At 35.4% G+C, this 12,477-nt stretch overlaps 1 non-coding gene across 1 annotated transcript; it reads left to right on the top strand.

The window, feature by feature from the left end:
* The first annotated feature begins 9,727 nt into the window (after window positions 1-9,727).
* On the top strand, window positions 9,728-9,829 carry LOC138149309 (U6 spliceosomal RNA). Its single transcript, XR_011165284.1, has one exon. It is a non-coding gene; the product is annotated as a U6 spliceosomal RNA (small nuclear RNA).
* Window positions 9,830-12,477: the final 2,648 nt, after the last annotated feature.

Genomic DNA, 12,477 nt, shown 5'->3' with positions numbered 1-12,477 from the left:
TGATATTCACTAACACAAAAGAACTGATTACTATAGTCAAAATAATGGGAATACCAGCCACAAGTAAATGGCCACTGCTTTATAGAAGATATGATAAAAGAGGGAAAATACAAGCATATTCAAACATAACATCCTAGATTTTGGTAAAGCAAGTTTCAAAGGGTATGTCATAAGAAAGACAAATAGGCAGGAGTGTATGGAATAGAGTGGCATAAGAGAAGCCAGTCCAGGAGAATAAAACATGTCCAAGGATGAAATTATGAGCATTCTGTAAAGAAAAAAAGGGAAATTATTTCAATGAAAAAGAAAAGTGGAATTTTGTCAAGGGATATATGTGAAGTACAGAACACTCACCACCTCTTTAAATTTTTAAAAGAAATATACAGAAGATGCAAGTAAGTTCAGGTAATTGAGAATGAATATAAGAGTGTAGTACAGTCCTATAAAAAATAGTGTCAGGAAAAATCTTCTCATAATGACAGAGTGAACAGGAATAGAACAGCCCAGCTTTCATCTAACTATTCAAGCAAGGATGAAAAAAGTGCAACAGACCAAGTAATGATTAAGGAATTCAAGGAGAAACTACAGTAAGTGCATCAGCTCAGGACTAGACAAAGGAGAGCCTGAAGTCTGTAGGCACTAGGGAAAGGCTCCAGTTAGCAAATCATGGCCTTGGAGCATAGTGCACAGAAGCTTTCAGCACACAGATCAGGAACTAACCAGTGACATGTACAGCTCTGAGCCCACCCTGGGAATTGGAAGCCTGAAGGGGCTTACATTGAGATGGCATGACCAGACTGTATCCTGGAGCAGACCATTCTTGTTATATTTCACTGACTTGAGCTGTACCTGAGGACTCTGAAGAATACAATACTTAGCACCATGAAGAAGTATTGGCAGGACCCCAGATAATAAACATCAGTCTCAAACAAGGCCCTATCATTTCTTCTAGAACTGCCCAGATCCTAGTTTTTACACAAAGTCCAAATTCAGAAATTAAGGTAAGAAAAATTAGTAAACAAAATAAACTACAAGAGATAAAGGAATATCATGGAACCAGTGACTCCCAAGACACAAATCCCTACAAAGAGGATCCAAAACCAGCAAACAAAGCCTCAAACAAAAACACATTTGGACAGAAGTTCTAGAATTCTTAGAAAATATGAAGTCAGAGTTTGAAAATGATATTATTAAGGAAATAAGAGCCATCATTGAAATAATGGTTAAGGAAATGAATGCTCTACAAGAAAAAAGGGCAAAGGAAATGAGGGTTACTGTGGGAAAAATTGAAAGACAATAAATAGCTTAGAATAGGAGGCTCAAAATCTTTCTTATATAGCAGATACCCTGAAAACTAGATTGGAGCAAATATAAATCAATTAGTCCATTAGAAAACAAAAAATATTAGAAGAAAAACGAAAGACTAAAAAAAAATAGAGAATGTAAGGTATCTCCTAACCTTCCCCCCCCCAAAAAAAAATGATCTGGAAAAGAAGTCAAGGAGAGAAAATCTAAACTCCCCCAAAATGACAACCATAAAAAAGAAAAACCAGACAGCATATTTCAAGAAATCATTACTAAGTAATGATCAAATAGAGCAAAAGAAGAGAAAAAGGATCTGTAAGTAAAAAAATACTTATACCAACTCTTTTTGTGGTGACAAAGAGCTAGAAGCTAAGAAAATGCCTATCAAATGGAGACTGGCTGAAAAAATTACAACATATTATTATAATGAAATACTATTGTGTGAGGAGAAATGATGAAAGTACAGTTTCAGAGAAACTTGGGAAGACATATATGAACTAGTGCAGAGTGAAGCAAATAGAACCAGAAGAATGATTTATATAATATGAACAACATTATAAAGAAAAAAAAAACTTTAAAAGACTTAAGAACATGGATCAATGCAGTGATTAACCATAATTCTAGAGGACTGGTGGTGACCCATGCAAAAGTCACTTCCTAATAGAGAGGTGATGAACTCAGTGTTCAGAATAAGACATATTTTTTTTGGGACACGGCCAACGTATATACATGCACACATACACAATTTGCTTAACTATGCGTATTTGTTGCATAGCATTTTTCTTACTTTTTTAATGAGGTGGGAGAAACAAAAATGCTTGTTAGTTGAAAAAAATTAAGTTAAATTCCAAATAAAAAGATGCAGATCTAGGTGAAGGAAGGTAGGTAGGGAAGGAAGGAAGGAAGGAAGGAAGGAAGGAAGGAAGGAAGGAAGGAAGGAAGGAAGGAAGGAAGGAAGGAAGGAAGGGAGGAAGGAAGGAAGGAAGGAAGGAAGGAAGGAAGGAAGGAAGGAAGGAAGGAAGGAAGGAAGGAAGGAAGGAAGGAAGGAAGGAAGGAAAGAAGGAAGGAAGGAAAGAAGGAAGGAAGGAAAGAAGGAAGGAAGGAAGAAGAAAGGAAGGAAGGAAGGAAGGAAGGAAGGAAGGAAGGAAGGAAGGAAGGAAGGAAGGAAGGAAGGAAGGAAAAACTCAGACAATTGATTAGACCTATTAGAATGAGAGGACAAAATGAAAATGGAAAGAATAACCTAATAAGCTCTTTAAAAAACCCTAAAAATGAAAACTCACAGAAATGCCATAGGCCAAATTCAGTTTCTAAGTCAAAGAAAAAAATGCTACAAATAGCTAGAAAAAAAAAATACAATTATCAAAGAGTCATAGTCTGGACTATACAAAGCCTGGGAGTTACCAATAAAGGAAAAGAGAGCATAAACTGTGTTCTTACAAAAGGCAAATGATGAAAATTTACACTTAGGAATAACTTACTCAACAAAACTCAGAATAATACCATGGGGGATACGGATTTTTAATGAAATAGAGGACTTCCAAGTATTCCTGATGAAAAGATCGGAACTAAATAGATAATTTGAAATGCAAAAAAAAAAAAAGTCAAGAGAAATACAGAAAGGCAAATGCATTTGATTAATTGCATAGGATGTTGAAGTGTTTGCATTTTAATAGAATAAAGAGAAACAAGTGTCCCTGCAGAGCCCTAATGCTATCAAGAGTCATAGAGGGAGTAAATAAAACAGAGGACCTGAGAATAATTTGATTATATTTTCATCATCTTGGGAAAAAGGAAGAAAAAGAAAGTAAAAAGGAATATCGGAGGGAAGAGAGAGAAAGTTGAATTTATTATTACTCACATAAGAAGACTATGAGAATATGGAGAAAAATGTGGGAAAGGAGAGCACCCTATACTCGAACTTCATTTTCATAACAGGAAGAGAGGAATCAAGGCATGGGTGGAGATTCTAAGAAGTGTTAGTCATAATCAAAACAAACTCCAACTATGAAAGATAGATCACTAAAAGGAAGAATAAAAGGAAGAAAGATAGGCTTTGATTGGGAACTACATGAATAGAAGAGTAGCAGTGAAGTGGAAGGATATCACACAAACTAAAAATCTCTATTGTTAAGAACACTTCTTTCTCACCATTTACCTGTCCTTTGAAAAGAGCAGAGCAGAGAGCAAAGAGAAGAAAATTTTAAGAAAATAGGGAGGAGAGAAACATAATTAACAAGCAAAATCATGAATGAAAATGGGATGAATTCACTCATAAATGGAAGAAGGCAGCAGAATTTGATTAGAAAGAGAGCCTAAGAATATGTTGTTTTATAAGAAACACACTTGAAATAGAAAGATACATGCAAGTTAAATAAAAAGCTGAAGCATAATGTATTACTCTTCACTTGAACTTAAGAATGCAGAAATAGTAATCGTGATCTCAGACAAAACAAAAGTAAAGAAATATTAAAAGAGACAAGAAATTATATTATGCATAAGGACAATATAAAGACTAAATTGAAATAAATATTTAATATATATTCAATGAATGCATAGCATCTAAATACTTAAAGGTAAAGTTAATCAATATACAGAAAGAAATAAACACTGAACTACAATGAAACTATAATCATTGGAAACCTCAATGTGCCCTTCTCTGACCTTCATGGCCATCACAAAAAGAGCTGTAACAAATATGTTTGTACATGTGGGTTCTTTTCCCTCTTTATGGTATCTTTAGAATATAGACCTAGTACTGGTACTGCTGGATCAAAGGGTATGTGTAGTTTTATAGGCCCTTGGGCATAGTTCCACATTGCTCTCCAGAATGGGCGGATTAGTTCACAGTTCATCAATAATGCATTAGTTTCCCAGTTATCCCACTCCCCCTACCAGCATTTGTTATTTTTCCTTTTCTGTAATATTGGTCAATCTGATAGGTATGAGGTGGTATCTCAGGGTTGTTTTAATTTACATTTTAATTAATAGTGATTTAGAGCATTTTGCATATGACTATAGATAGCTTTGATTTCTTTTACTAAAACTGCCTATTTACATATTTTTATTATTTATCAACTGGGAAATGACTTGTATTATTATAAATTTGACTCAGTTATCTATATATTTGAGAAATGAGACCTAATAAAGAATCTGTGAATAAAGCATTAAAATTAATTGAGATTTTCCTCCCTTTGGTCTTCCTTCATCATACCTAGTAGCATTCCAGTGAGATGAAAAAGATCATTCTATAAGGAATTATAGAATTATAAAATCAGGGTGACATGTGGCCAATTGATATCAGCTTTGATTTTTTTTTGCCTTGTCATTTGTTTTGCCATTTTAAGTGAAAGGGTCTGTATGCTATGAATTTTTGAGTTTTGAAAAGTCAGAAAAGCAAGACAGAAGGTCTAGGATAAGAGTCTGTGCTGACTTTGTAGGCAGTCAGGCTAACATTGATACCTCTGGGAGCAAGGATTGGTCTTCAGGTCCCAGCCCATAAATAGCTTTGACAGGGACTAAAGCAGCAGTGATACCACATTTGGACTTGAACTTAGTGGGACCAATGCTATGACAAACTGCACTGATTCTGAGTCTACTTTCCCTGAGATTGAAATGGTATAGGTCCAAATGTTCATCCCTGGTTTAATGGGGAAATGTTTGCATTTCTGTTCTCCCTTTGTATTAAAAGTAAATATACACTTATAAAAAAACAATTTATGTTAATTAGTTAAATGGGACTGGAAGGACTGTACCAGAATATAGCATGAGCTGATAACATTAGAAAAGACAAACTGCAGCCCTAAGGGTGCCTCTAGAAAACTGAAGGGAGTGTTAAGACAGAGTATTTGCTACATGTGGAGCCTTGTCTGAGATAATGAACTCTTCTCTTAGAGAGCTTCTCTTCCTGGGACTTTCATTTTTTAATACAATAGTTTTGGGAAACCACTATAAAAAACTGGTGACATTTTTTCCTCTTTGTGTTAGACTGTAATTAATCATAAAGTTAATTTTCCAATGTGTGTTTCCCTTATAAGTCAGTTCTTTTTGAGATGATTTTTGCTGACCTTGCCTTTGTTAATTCGTTGAATGTTTAAGTGAATCCTGTACAAGTATTAATATTGTGACTAGTATGAAAAATATGGATCTTGCATCATTAAAATCTTGGTGCTTAGTTTAAAAACCTGATTGGAGACTAATTTAATTTTAAAGAATTAATGGTTCAAAGAACAAATCATAGAACTTATGGATTACTTGACCGAAGAAAAGGACAAAAATGAGAAAACATGACAAACTTTTGGAATATAGATAAGGTTTTCATAAGGGGAAAATATTTATATCTTAACACTTTCATAAGAAAAAAGAAAGAATAGATCTATGAATCTAGCATGCAACTTAAAAAAAAGAAAATAGAAACACAACAAATAGCAAATCTCAACTAAACAACAAAATAGAAATTCTGAAAATCCAAAAAAGAGAATGAAAAGCTAAAAAAATGTTGATAAATAAAAACTAGGAGTTTTCTCTTTTGGTTTTTTTTTTGGATGGGAGAAGGAACCAATAAAATATTCAACCATTAGCTAGTTTAATTGAAAGAGAAAGAGAGACACAGAGAGACAGAGACAGAGAGAGACAGAGAGACAGATAGAAAGATTAAATAATCAATATCAAATGTGAAATAAGAGAATTCACAGCAAATAAACAAAAGGAAATAGTAGAAACTATTTTGATTAATTATATTCCAAGAAAGCTTACAACTCAAATGAAATGGCATAATATTTACAAAAATAAAACATGTTTAGGTTAACATCATAAGAAATTTTTTGAAAATTAAATAACCAAATCTTAGAAAAAAAATTAAGTAAACTATGTATCAATTCCAAAAGGGGAAAAAAATCCCAGATGTGTTTAAAAGTAAATTCCATCAGTTAATGTTATATTATATTCTCCAATACCATATTTTCTGTATAATACAGCCAATATTACATATTGTTATATAAGATATTGTTTTATTATTATATTATACATTCAATATTGTATATTATCCAGTATTACAAAAATTATTACAAAAATAGGAAAAGAAGGGATTCTGCCAAATCTCTTAGATAAAAACATGTTCTTTCAGCCTCAAGACACAACACAAAACTAGCCATGTGACCTTAGGCAAGTCACTTAACCCCAATTGCCCCGCATTCTCCCCTTCAAAAACATGTTCTTGATGCTTCAACCGAAGAAAGACAAAAAACTGTATTCAATGCTCCTAATGAATACTGATGCAAAAAATTAAAAATAAAATAGTAGCAAAGATATTGCAGAAACAAGTTAAAATGATTACGTATTATAATCAAGTTGGAGTTATACTAAAACACAACAGATTCTTATAATAGGGTTGCCAGAAAAAAAAAGACGAGAATCATTGAAAAAAATTTTGAATGCACAGAATAAAATAGAAGGGAGGTTAGAAATAATACAGACAAGCAAGATAACTTGAAAGTTACATGCTAAATATGCAATATTCCCTTTAAATAAAAAAGAGCAAGGCAGACACAACAGAAATTCAAGAATTTATATACATTCCTTTTCCTATTCCATTTTGTAAATGCAAATGCTCATTTTGGTTGATGTTTGTTAGATTCAGAATAAAAATTTTAAAAAGAGTTCTATAGCTCATAATAACCTTAAGTTGGTAAGGGAAACTAAAGAAAACAAAAATGGTGGGATTTGGGGAAGGGTTTTCTTTTTTCTTTTCCTTTTTTCTTTGGAGGGGAGCTATATTGACAGAATGGGGAGAACCAGTGAAAGGATGATGGTAACTGAAAACAAAGAGAAGATAGCTCTGCTCCATTTTTATTTTGTGTCTGTTTTGTCTGCCAAAAGAATGACCTTTTCAGGAGAAATGACAGAACAAAAAGACTAACAGAGTTGATGTCTAAGATACCTAAACAGAAAGTAAGAACACTTAGGAGCCCTTGACGATTGTTAAATCACTTGGTCCAGGTGAACTGGCAGATGTGATCACAATGACATTGTCATGTCAACAAACATTTATGAAGGGAATACCATGTGCCAGAAAATGTGCTAGCTACTGGGGACACAAAGAAAGGCAAAAACAGTCCCTGCTCCCAAGCAATGGCCATGGAAAATGGGAGAGGTGCTGCGGCATCCAGAAGGGCCAGTTTTGCCTTGATTTTTGTATTTTTAAGGCTGGGTCTCCCCATCTTATCCATGTTGGAGGTGCATTGACCTTTCATGAGTGGGATCACACTCATGATCCCTCCACTGATTTGCATAGGCTTTGCTGGCTTAATTTCCAACCTGGGCCAGTTTGCCCCCTCTTTAGCCAACCATATGCTGCCCACCCCTTGCTCCTAGGGGTTTATCACACTGTTGCTGAAAGTAGTACATACACTCACTTGTATAGATCGTTGTGCCTCAAAACTTTTGATCTCAAGAAACTATCTAGTCTTTACCACCATGATCCAGTTGTCTTCTCAGCCTGGAACTTCCCTCATCCCCTGGAGTCTTCTCACAATAGAACATACCTTTACCATGCAGGCTCCTTTACGTTATTGATGAGTTCCTTCCAGGACCACAACTTTGGAGACAGGCTGGGTTGCATGCTTTATTCCCCTACTGGCTATGCTTCTGCCTCTCCTAGACTTCACCATAATTATCTCATCTTAGTACCTTCTCCTCCCACCTTTTCAGCTCTCTTTTATTGTGTTGTCTTCCCTCATTAGAAAATAAGCACCTCAAGGACAGACATTCATTTGTTTTTCGCTTGTAATTGTATCCTCAGGACTTGGCACAGTACCCAGCATGAGTAAGTACTTAATAAATGCTTGTTCCCTTTTTTATCTCAGCCTCCCAGGTAACTGGAATTATAATCATGTGCCACCACAACTGGTCTGCTTGTCAAAAAAGAGTTCAATATAAGCCATAGAGTTCAATTTCAATTATTAGGTAAATTCTAGAATAGGTCATTGAAGAGATGTTTGGCAAATGTTGAGAAAGGAAAGAAATAATTGCACAGAGCTAGCATGGCTTCATCCAGAATAGGTCATGCCAAACTAACCTAATTTGCTTTTTGACAAGATTGCTAAACAAGCAGATGAGGGAAATGCCATGAATATATTTTATCTAGATTTTTAGCAAGGCTTTTGACAAAGTATCTCCTACTCCTACTACTTTTGTGGAAAAGATGGAGAGATATGAACTAGACTATAATTCAGCTAACTGGATTCAGAATTGGGTGGATGACTAGACTCAATGGGTTCTTAATGGTTCAATGTCAATATGACACAAGGGTTTCCGTGGAGTACACTGGGATATGTGCGTTTCCCAGTTCAGAGCAACGACTTTTGTCATTGGCTTGGGTCTTAACAGGCTAGAGCATTGGGTTCAATTTAATGAGATGAGGTCTGATAGGATAAATCTTGCACTTAGGTATAAAAATAGCAAAATGGGGAAGACACGATTAGACATCCATGTTCTGGAAAAAATAGGGGATCTGGAGAAATGCAAACTTAATATGAGTCAGTCTTATGATGTGGCAAGCTAAAAACTAATATGATCTTGAGCTGTATAAAGAGAGGCATAGCTACCAAAAATAGGGAAGTGATAGTCTCACTATACTTTGCTCTTGTCAGAACGTACCTAGAGAACGTACTGTACTGTTCTGAGTATCATATTCTAAGATGGACATTGAAAACCTGGGATACGTCCACATAGTGCAACCCAGGATGGTGAAATTTCTTGAGTTCATGCCATATTACATTCCAACACTGTTTGGAAGAATTGGTTATATTTAGCTTGGAAAAGAGAGGATTCGGAGGGCATGACAATTGTGTTCAAGTATTTTAAGAACTGTCACTTAGAGGAGAGATTAGTTTTGTTCTAGGTGACCTCAGGGGTCAGAACCATGAGGATTAGGAGGAAGTGTCTAAGAAACACATTAAAGCTTGATATCAGTAAAAAAAAAAAAACTCATAATAATCTGAATGGTCCAAAAGTGGAGTGGATTGTCTTGAGAAGTGCTGGGTTCTTGCCCTTTTGTTGTCTTCAAGGAGAAACTGGATGATCACTTGTCAGAGAGTGTTATGGTGGAAATTTCTTTTGTGTTTATGTAGGACTAGATAGTTGCTAAGATTCCCCTCAACTCTAAAATTCTGTGATTCTGTGACTTTCTTCTCTAGGCTCTTGTTTCTTCTTATATAAAAATGAGAGCATCAGACAGAATGATCACTAAAGTCTTTGCCTTCCATATAATTTTGTGATCCTTGATCATGAGGAAGTTTCTATCAAAACCATAGATTGTTGCAATATACTGGCCCAATAGGACCAATGTCTTATTATAATGAATTAATACCCAGTCACCTGTGCTATAAATATTAAATAATACTATACTAATCATTCTTTACATGCTCACTTTGGCAGCACATACAAAATTGGAATGATACAGAGAAGATTAACAGAGCCCCTGGGCAAAGCTGACATGTAAATTCAAGAATGATTTCCTATTTGTTTAACAAAACCCCCACATTCTTTATATTTCTCTAGCAGAGTTTTTTTTTAACAGTTTCAAAGTATTTTCACATCTATTTCTTCTCATATTTTCTTCCTTGACTCTGTAAGGTTCATAATTGAGCAAAACTGAGATTATTTTTCTTCACCAGGCCTTTTCATCATTAGTGAAATGTGTTAGTTTCATATTTATCTGCCTAGTAGATGAGATGCTCTGATTTCAGGTACTACACATTTCTGTTTCCTTCCACCTTTAGAGCAATGAAGCAATGTAGCACAGTGAAAAAAGTGCTGAATTTGAACACAGAGGATGAGTTCAAATCCTGGGTCTGTTCATTGTTATCTATGTGACCTTGGGCAAATTACTTCCCCTGTGTAGGTCTTAGCAGTTTCATCTGAAAGATAATTAGACTAACTGACCTCTAAGGTTCCATTCCTATTAAGAAGTACTTCCAGACCTCAAACTACATTATAAAGCAGCAGTCATCAAAACCATTTGACATTGGTTAAAAAATAGAAAAGTTGATCAATGGTCCTGACTAGCCAAAGGAGAATAAAAAATAATGAAACTCAATAACTCAGTGTTCAATAAACTCAAAAACATAAATTACTTAGGAAAGAACTCTCTATTTGTTAAGAAGTACTGGGAAAACAGGAAAGCAGTCTGACAGAAATTAGGTTTATGCCAACAACTTATACCATATTTCACAATAAATTCAAAATAGATACATGAACTGAATGGTAAAAAACATACTATTAAAAAATAGAAGAGAAATATGGAAGAGATCACATGACTTTCATAGCCATGGATAAGATACACACACATACCTATAAGTATATATTTGTATGTGTGTGTATACATATATATGTGTGTGTGTGCATACATTTGTATGTGTATATATATATTTTTTAACATAAGGAAAGAGTTATTTATAAGAGATAAAATAGATAATTTTTATTACATGATAATTGAAAGGCTTCTGCACAGGTAGCATAAATGCATATAGACTAAGAAAGGAAGTGGTTGAATGGGAAAAGGAAACTTTAAAGCCAATTTATCAGATAAGGGTTTGGTATCTAAGATATATGGAAAACTAATAATGAAATAAAGCCAAAAGCCATTCACCAAGAAATAATCAAAGGATATAAGCAAACAGTTCTCAAAAGAAGAATTATGATCACCTATATGAAAGAATGTTCTAAATCAATAAGAAGAATGCAAATCAAAGCAACCTTGAGGTTTTACCCCACAGTAATTAGAAGCAGTGATAAAAACGAGAATGGTCACTCTTGAAGGAGTTGGGGAAAGATAAGCACACTAATACATTGTTGGTGGAGTTAAGAATTAGTATAACCATTTTGGAAAGTAATTTTGAATTATGCAAATATAGTCACTAATATACCCATACACTTTGACCTAGAGGTTACTTCTAGGCATATACTCCCCACACCAAAGTAGTTAGTAGCAAAGAACTAGAAACAAAGGAGATGCCCGTTGGAACAGGGATTGGTTAAAGACATTGTGAGACATGAATGTAATGAAATATTGTGTACTAAGAACTAACAAATATGATGAATCATGGGAAGAAGAATGAAAGAACCATAGATAACCATGTGAAGACTTATATGAACTGATGCAGTGAAAGAGTCAGTACACATTGAGGACAGTAATACCAACAGAAAAACAATAACATCCACACAACAGTAGAAAATAAATGCTACACAATAAAAAAGAAAAAGCATGGTCACAAAGAAATCTCCCCCCACTTTTTTGCAGAAGTGGGGAAGGGAGGCATCATTAGTATAAATAAATTGCATATATTTGGAGGGCATGTATTGATGCATTTTGCTAGGTTTTTTGTCTTCTTCCTATGTATTTTTTCCTTTAAAAATTCTTTGAGAAGATAGTGGAGTAGAAGCACAAACTTGGTGTGGGCTCCCACTCCAATCACTTCTAATACATGTAAAAAATTACTCTAAACAAACTTTAGAGCTACAAAACCCTCAAAGCGCCAGAGAAAAATAAATCTCCCACTGAAGGAAGCCTGGCAGGCCAACAGGAAGGGTCTATTGCAGCAATCTGGGAGCTGAGCGCAGTCTGGCATGAGCTGCACAGTTCCACCTCCAGGGTGACCCCAACCAGTGGCTGCCAGAGCAGTCTTCAGGAGAGTGAACAATTAGTAGCTGTGGTGGTTTCCAGAATTCTCAACCCCTAAAAGCCGAAGACAAAATAAAAGGTCAGTGCAGAACTCTGGTGGAACAGGGAGGCACTGAAGAGTGTGGCCCAGCTCCTGCCTGGGGTGAGAAACAGCCAGAGGCTCTGTAGTGGCTGCTTCCAGAGCTCCTGGTCTGCAGATTGTAGGGGGACCAGCAACCATTCAGAGAGTAATCGCTCTTGCTTTAACTTGCTTGGAGCTGGATTGTGGTCTTGTGTGATGGTCCTGGGGTGTGTGACCAGTGAGCTAGAGCTTGCACGGGCTGTAGAGAGGGCACCTTCCTAGTAGCTCTGGAAGCTGTAAAACCCTCAGCAATTTGGGACATAGCTTTCCCCACTCTGGAAGCAGAGTTGTGCCATGGCAAAGAACTCACAAGTCAAGTAATCGGCTGGCAATATGATCAAGCAACAGAAGCACAAACAGACCATAGAGT

Source organism: Petaurus breviceps, unplaced genomic scaffold (assembly GCF_028583685.1).
Source record: "Petaurus breviceps papuanus isolate PSGF00001 unplaced genomic scaffold, PetGlider_PUasm1.0 90845, whole genome shotgun sequence".
Taxonomy (NCBI): domain Eukaryota; kingdom Metazoa; phylum Chordata; class Mammalia; order Diprotodontia; family Petauridae; genus Petaurus; species Petaurus breviceps.
This window is presented reverse-complemented; position numbering and strand designations above follow the sequence as displayed.